Here is an 8,918-nt window from a genome sequence, read left to right as displayed (position 1 = left end):
CTGCTACCGCAGCCCTTTCTCAGCTTATAAAAGATTCTCCTTTACCGCTTAAATGACACGATGGAAAGAAATTGCTCTGAAATACCCCAAAGACCAAAGCAGTGGAGTAGGTTGGGGACAAATGACACTTCTGACTGTTTAATAGTAATGCTCATCTGTCGCTGTTACAATGATGCTTGCAGCTGGGTTAGTTTTTTAAGCTGGCTGATGATTCAAAGTGCTTTATTGATTTTGTGTTGTCTTGAAATGTCATGAGGTCACAAGGACAAATTTTATACCTGTGAGTTATGAAGAATAACGTGGAGCCCTATAATCCCTGGGATAAATATGCTGTCATGTGTTATCTCTGGGAAAGTGTGATGCCTTGGGCATAATAACTAAGTGCAGAGCGTCTCTTCGAAGTGTCATACCTCTGTCAGGGGAATAATTATTTGACTTTCTTATGCAGTGATGTGTGACCTGACTGCAGCATTTCCCTGGGCTGGGGAGCAAACGCTGCTTCTTCTTCCCCTTGTAAATAAAAGGGCAGTTTGAGTATAAGGAACAAAATAGCTCATGGAAAAAATGGATAGCTTCAGGTAGTGCTGTTGGCAGTTCCTGTCCCTCACTGGACAGCGGGTGCTTTGGGGCAAGGAGATGTCACTGGGAGTGCAAGACATAGCAACCACTGAAGCTTTGGGCAAGATGAGGATGTGTCAGGAGGAGTTTGATGTCCCTCTGGAATCTCAGGCAACTGGATGCTGGTTGTGACTGGAATTGAGTGGTGCATAACTTAAAGTCTTACCTGGAGGGCTTCCTTTAAGGTATAATTGTCTGGGCTCATCTTCTGCTTCTCATAGAGATAAACTACGAGCCAAACCCAGGCAGTTTCCAGCTGTGTGCTCTGTCTATAAATATATATATCCACCTGTTGTTTAAATTTGTACTGAATAGCAGTGGTAGCTCCTTCAGACCACACCTCAACATCCCTCCTCCTGTGTTCACCTTTGTTTCCCTTGAGCTGACACACCTGGCTGCACAGCTCTCTTGCGTGCCACAGACAGCTGTCACAAGGATGGCATTTCTGACCCTGGGTCCCCTGCCCCTGCCGTGCTCATTCTCATTCAGTGTCTCAGTAACTCTTGGAGGCCAGGCATGGAATCAGTCCATGCATCTGCACTACACACTGGAACAGGTAATTCCATAGGTGGCATTATTCCCCTAGTTCAGTATCAGTGCCATGCTCCATGATCATCACCTGGTGGAGTCAGGGAAAGTGTATTAGAGGCTTTCACATGTGAGGTCCTGCTGGCACTGGGTAACAAGCAGAGCTCCTTATTTTTATAATGAGCTCCTTTCTCATGTTTTCAGTGCATTCTCAGGTTTTGACAAGGATCTCCACCAATCTCCCAAGGATTCATAAATAACTGAGCCTACAGCTCTATGCATCATGTCACAGCTCCCCTGTGCAGAACAAGCCATTGCCCCAACTGCCTTGATCATCAGGTTTGCAAAAAAGTGTGTTGACTGTTCCATATTTTCCAGGCTGGATTTAGGTCTGATTTGTTCCTGCCATATTTTATTGCAAATTATTCAAGTCAGCGAAGAGTTGCTTAGTTTGCACTAACAATAACTTTGGCCCTGGATCTGCAACAATTTATTCCCATTTAATAACTGCACACCACTGAGACATTTACAGAGAATATAGTCTCTTATCCAGTGGCTGTTGCTCCTTGAATTTGATATTTGCCTCATGAAGTTCTGGGTGACATGGCACTCAAATGAAGATTATTCAGAAAGACACATTTTTCCTGACATGAGTAATAGGCTGGAAAAAGAGCTAATGGAGTGTTAGTAACCCAGAGACCAGTCATCACATTCCTATCTTCACAAAACTCATCTGTATGAAATGCTCATCTTTTTTACAGGGGGCAAAAAACTTCAGTTTTCTCCTAAATAATATTTCTCAGAATTTATATATTTTAATTGTATATCTATTATTATTATTATTATTTATATACTTATTTATACATTATTGATCTCAGAATTTTTATGTACATATAAATATATTGAGATTATATATCTTTGTGTGTCAATGCATATCTCATGCATAATATGTAAAGCTGAAGTATCAAAGCTTAATTTACCCAAGTATCATTTAATGGAGTTGGTGGCAAGACAAGTCGAAGTAAAGACAGAGAGAAAGCAGTGTATTAATTGCTTTGGATTTTCAGATTTATTATTTCTGACTTGCTGCATACCAGAATAAAATTCATAATAGCACAGATAAATTCTTCTATTTACTCTCTTTACATGGAGAAGTTTCAACCAGTATTTAAATGCATTTAATTTCCTTAGAATACTTTTTCAATTGCTAGGACACCCTGACTTGAGTTTCAAATATCTTTCACGCGCTTGTTAAACAGAAGAAGAAGGACAACAAATGTCAAAGTGAAAATGTGCAGAGGATGGGGAGATGATTCAGCCTCACTGATCACTATTTACCATGGCAATTTGCTTTATAAGTTGCAGATGTAAGTTTTAGCAAAGCAGGATCATCTCGGACTGTTTTTCCTTTGTGCCTTGAGGTCTCCATCAGTTAAAAAACTTTGCTGGGGCTGAATACGTAACTTGTGGTTAGCTGCACAAACACAAAAACAGATTCTCACAGTTGGTGTGCACCAATTTCAGCCTAAGTGTGGCCACTCACTCCCCCCACCCCAGGGTCTTCTGCATTCAGCACTCGTCCTGGAAACATCTGAGTTGTTAAAAGCAGGGGGGACTTGGCGGATTTTCCTTGTTTGGGTCCTCCCTTAGACTGCAGATGTCTGCATGTGTTGAGTTGTGTTCCTCTGTACCCATGCAGGACCAGTGAGCTCTCTTCACATGAGTCACAGCCTCAGGAGCTGGCCTGAGGCACTGACACTGGTGGCTTGGCACTGTGATTCCGAGCAAGTTCTTGGGAATTTCGTACCATATCTCACTTCCAATGGTATCCACAGCTTTTTGCATGTGAAAGTATGAGATGTGCTCTCAGAGACTGCTTGAGCCAGTAGTGCACAGCTGCTCCCAAATTAGGTGGGGTGGGGATGGACAGGGGTCACTCTTTTTTGGGGAAGGATTGCCCTTGGCTGTATGTGCAGTGCTGAAATAGCAGAGCATCAGTATTTCTGAGACAGCCATCCAGTTATTGGTTGATAAAAGCTTAATACTGTAAAAAGGTGATCACAGGTAAAGAAATGGTATGTGCCTTGCGAGGTCTTGATGAACAGGTGTGTGTCTGAGAGGGTACATAAGTTCTGACAGTGACCTAAAAAGTGATAGGAAACAGTAAAGGATTCACTACCTATTTTTTTTTCTTGCTCTTATTGTACCAAAGGATGTAAGTTCAGATCCCTAAAATTTATGCCACCAGTACCTCATCGTAATGAAAAGGAGAACTGAGAACCAGAGCATATCCCTTTCTCTAGATGAAAAATATAAGCTCACTACCCAAAAGTGTGTTTTGATCTGCACTTAGGTGCACTGTATTCTTCTGCTGTCTCCTGAAGTGCTCCTGGTAATTGGGGTCTTTCTTTAGCCACAGAGTAACTGAATTATGGACACAAAATTACCTGGACTTGCAGGGGAATTTGCTCCTGTTGATTTTCTTTCTACTCAACTGATATGAAGCTCCATTAATCCTGGCAAACTTCTTAAACCATTTTCCTAGTCCAAGTAGCACACGCTTGATTGGCACTTCAGCAAAAAAAGGGATCTGAATGTGAAATCCTCGTTTTTTTAGCAGCATCATTCACACATGGGAGCTGCCAGATGGCTGTGCTCTCCTAGGCCAGCCCATTGAGGGAGCAGGAAAGCAGCACACGACATCCTGGCGACTGTGGGCTCTCGGGTGCGTGGGCCAAAGGAGGCAAATCCCACCTCCTCCCTGCTTCAGGAGGCAAATCCCACCTCCTCCCTGCTTCAGGACACGCCATCAGCAGATGACTCTTGCCTCTGCATGTCAAGCCTGCCTCTGGGCTGCAGGCAGTGAGTTTGCCAGCGAGGTCTGGAGAGAGCTGCCCCAGTGCACTGATGGTACCAACGGGTGTGGTGGAGAAGGGATGCCAGAGCCTGGACTAGGAGCAGAGCAGCTGGAAGGGGGTTGGCAGAGGCTGGGGGATCATCAGAGCAGCACAGGAGGGTGCCCCACTTGTTCAACTGCTGCAGAAATTCCAAGGAGCTGTTTTCTCCCCTCAGAGCCCAGGAGCTCATCGTGCCTCCTGAAAGGATGGGGTGTGAAGGCTTGATGCAGTGCTGGCACTGGAAGGAGAAGCAGGGTTGTTTTATGGAACCAGCTGAAGAAACAGGCTGGGATTTTGAGCTGGTGACTGGGAGTTTTCAGGGTACTGCAGGGCAATTTTCAGTTGTCCTGTTCCCCGTCTAACAGATCAAAGTCATCAGCATGAATTCAGACACCACCGTTCATATTTCAGTCTATTACAGAAACTAGATCCTTTTTTATCAATCCCTGCTGTCTGCAGGTGAAGGCACCAACTTCAGTCACAGTAGAAGTGCTGCCTCCATTTGCCTCAGCCCTCCCCACTCCCCTTGCCTGCAATGGTTGCTATTTTTATCCTCTGTAAAAACAGTACAATCAACTCCCTCTGCTATCAAAGGAGCTCTGATGGATAATTTAATACCAAACACTGAGATGATTAGGGGTGCAGGGCGGCTTTATTACAGTCAGAGAGAAGCTGAACAGGCGAAGGTTCTGCTGCAAGTCTGAAATCTCCCAAAAATAGCAATGTGGAAAGCCCACGGGGGGGAAAGCTCTACGGAAGTGTCAAATGCTGAAAGAACCTGGTGGTTCAGGGGAAAAGAGAGGCTCCTTAGAATGGGGGCTATTCACCCGTTAAACCCCAGCCTGCAAAACAGGCTGGCTTCTGATGTGGTCAAACAAAACATGAAGTGACTGTTCAGGCTGTCAATGAGTCAAACAAATCAGGCCATGCCTTCAATTTCACCCACCGGTACTGGACCAAAAGAGGAGTAAACAACTCTGCTTTCCCCAAAGGAGGATAGACACAATTTCTTTGAAGCTCTCTTGATGTCAGAGGTCATCTACTTTACCTTTTTTTCAACACTGGCTCTACTTGTTGTTCACCTCCCTGTATTGTTGGAGGAAAGGGACTCACCAGGTCTTGCAGAGGAGCACATGTTATAGCAGACTGTATTTCCTCTGACAGCTTCTGCTGACTGGAAGGTGCCCTTATGCTGAGCTGTGCACACAGTTAACATATCAAAATTCTTTTTGAGTGGGGTAGACCTGCTCTCTTGCAGATGTGCTTGTATAAATACATCTGTATTGGGATAGCTACACACGTAGATAAATTAAATGACTCTTCTTATCTAAAATAGATATACTTGTTATACCAGAACAATTTATGCACTAAGGGAATTAGTCATATAACTATATACAGTAGTTGAAATAGGATTTACCAGCTAGTGGGATGAATATTTATTCTTATCCATACAGAAGTAAGTACAGGTTTATTATTAATCTGTCCTATGTAGCAGACACAGTATGGACCCATATGGCTAGCAGCATGAATCTTATAACAGTGAACTTCCTATATAGTTTGTTTCCAGAATATATCAATTAAAAAAACCCCAACGCCTTGCAAAAATAATTATGGCAGGACAAAGAGACATGCCCTGCCTGAACGACTCTCTTGAAATAATTATGGCCAGAGGTGGGTTACTATCCTTCCTTCTGTCCCAACTCCTTCTGGCTTTGAGATTTCAGTCACACCAGTATGATAAAGGAAAAACTTTTCTCTTCTTTGATGGCATTTCAGTAAGATCCTCAGCTCATGTGAAGTCCGCCCACACCAGCTAATGGAGTGTCTTCTTAGTGGGAAGCCCTATTTAAAGTTGAGACAGATCATCATGGATGGCACTGTGGGGAGAACACCCATGCTGGGTCTCCCGTTCCATCTTCCTGACGCACTGGGCACAGTTCCTTGCCCCTGGTCCTTTGCAGGGGGTTGGCACAAGGGACACACCAGGGATTGTGCTCAGCATTGATGGGTGTCAGTCTTGGAGCCAGGGCAAACTCATTTCTTTTCTCTTGGGTGTGCCAGTGAGCTGGTTGGAGCACTCACATTCCACCCACTCCCACCACTTTAATCATACACTGGTATACCCCAGCCTTGGGGCTTACAAGATCTGGCCTTTGCTAGCATTTTGCTAGAGCCCAGCAACAGGACTTCTATTTTTTCTGGCAGGGCTCATTTCAAAGAGGCCTGGTCCCTGGAGAGGCAGCTGACATTCTCTTTTTTCATTTCATCCTGCCAGCTGTCTTCTCAGTTCTGTCTTTTAGACCTGTTTTTGTTCCTGGGCAGAAATACTTGTGCAGGTCAGCACTGATCTTTCATTCAGTAGCAAGCTAAGGAATTTTTCAATGGCACAATGTTAGCCTATTTTAATCCCTGCATAAATTCACTCTCCTGTACTCTGGATGCATTTAATTTAATGACAACATTGAACCACAACAAGAAAACAAATGAAAGTGGGAGATGTAAATAAAAAAGTCCCAAACCTTTTCTTTTGGCTGTCTCAGACTGCAAAGTGGATGAAGAATGCAGAAATACACCTTACACTACACCACCTTGGTGACTTTTCCAGGCCAGCAGAGCGGTTACCCAGTACCTGCTATTTCAGTTCCTAGCTCATCCACAGATGTCACTACAAAGATAAATTTTCTACCTTTTGCTGGGAGTTGCTGATGTAAGGAATAAGATGTCTGATTGCAGAATCCAACCTTGTGTCTCCCAAACTAACATGGAATGATGCAATGGTTCTCTGAGTGTTTGGCAGTTCACCAACACCAACAGGTTTTCTAAGTATGAATGTCAACCAAAAAAGCCTTCTTCCTAATGAAAAAACTCTCTCAAAACCATCTCCTTCTCTGCTTCCCCAAGGTCCCAATTACAGCCATGTAAGAAGCTCTCCTCTCCCTTTCCTTTGCTTGCAGCCACATCTTTGTGGTGTGGGTGGAATTGCTCTTTGTAGGTAGCAGTGCCCCGGGGCTTCGTTCTGTGAATCTCACTACAGCAGCCACCTCTTCTTATCTGCCAATCAAGGTATTCTCCCACTAGTCATTTTATAATCTACCATGTAATACTTTACAATCTACTGTAGGGTAGACTTTTGACAAGATATTTCATGGTTTATTCAGAGTAAATGCACACTAAGCTCATTTAATCTAAAATCCATGCAGTTTCCAAAATTTCCTGTGCGCTCTGTATCCTCTTTATAAAAATACCAGCTTTTCCTCCTGCAGCTTGGATTCTAACAGGACTTTATTTCATTCCTCTACCTTTCCTCTTCCTTCTTTAACTGAAAGTTGCTACCAGCCTCTCCTGAAGACAAGGGCAAAGCTGGGATGGACTTCAGCAGGTGAAAGGCTGGGTCTTTAGCTACCACGCTCATCTACCAGAAATGAGACCAGCATCACCTCCATAGGACATAAGGGCACCTTTGAATCACATTATTCACTGTAAAAAGCAGGCTATCCAGCTGCACAACTGCAGGCAGACCACTCACTCAGCAGCATATCGAGTTACCAGATTTGTGAGCTACCACACTTACCCTGAGCTTTACACATTAGTTCTGGCAAATGCTGAGAAAAGAGTGAAAATCATGTTGTTATTCCAAATGGATGTGCTCTGTGCCAGCAAATGAGAGGTTTGGTGACTGCAAATATAATGTCATTGGGGGGCATTCTTATGTCCTGGCTGGTTGGGAGAGTTTTGGTGACAGGAGAATTTCGTTGGGCACAGCTCCTATAGCGTGGCTCCCTGTGAGCAGCCTGAACATTCCCGGGGTGCCTCTCCCACTGCTGGGCAGGGCTGTAACTCCCTGAGCACCACAGCTGAGGGTTCAGCTTGATGCCAGCACCTCACTGCCACTAGGGAGAGTGATGCTTTAGAGGTGTGTATTTTCTCTATCCCTGCTGAGCAGTAAAGTCAAGCCCTTCATATGCACGTGGGCTTGCCCCAGGGCTTCTGCAACTGGGCTCAACTGGTCCCATCTGTCACCACCGGCTGTGCTAGACACACAGTGTCCCTTCCTGCAGGGTAAGTCCTGGTGTCAAGGGCCTGGGCTGCAGCTGCTGCACACCCAGATGCTCTCAGATCTCAGGTATCAGTTGGGGATTTTGTGGAGGAAAAGAGATACATTGACCGAGTTCCTTGCCCCTCATTTCTCCTTTTGTTTTCACAGAATACGCTGAATTGGAAGGGACTGTTCAGGATCATTGAGTCCAGCTCCTGACCCTGAGCAGGACACCCCAAGAATCTCACTATGTGCCTGAGACCATTGTCCAAATGCTTCTTGAACTCTGTCAGGGATGGTGCTGTGACCACTTCCTTGGGGAGTTTATTCCAGTACCCTTTGCTTGAACAACATTTTCCTGATACCAAACAGAAGCCCACCGAACTGAGCTTGATGCTGTTTCTTCAGGTCCTGTCGCTGAAGAGATTGATACCTGACCCTTTGCTGTCCCTGTGGGGATGTCGAAGGCCACAGTGAGCTCTCGCCTCTTCTCCAGGCTGAACAGACAAAGTGACCTCAGCTTCTCCTCATAAAGAGTCCCCTCCAGACCCTTCACCATCCTCATGGCCTCCTTTGGAAGCTCTGCAACAGCTTTATGTCTTTCTTAAATTTTGGAACCCAAAATTGCCCCCAACACTTGAGGTGAGGCCGCCCCAGTTCAGAGCAGAGCAGGACAATCCCCTCCCTTGCCCGGCTGGTGATGCTGGGCCTGATGCCCCCAGGACAGGATTATCCCTCCTGGCTGCCAGGGAATGGCTGGCTCATGTTCAACTCGCCATCGACCCCCAGATCCCTTTCCATGGCGCTGCTCTCCAGTCTCTCACATCCAGACCATACAC

This window comes from Poecile atricapillus, chromosome 1, assembly GCF_030490865.1.
Source record: "Poecile atricapillus isolate bPoeAtr1 chromosome 1, bPoeAtr1.hap1, whole genome shotgun sequence".
Classification (NCBI taxonomy): Eukaryota; Metazoa; Chordata; class Aves; order Passeriformes; family Paridae; genus Poecile; species Poecile atricapillus.
The sequence above is the reverse complement of the archived record's forward strand: the minus strand, read 5'-3'. Positions refer to the sequence as shown.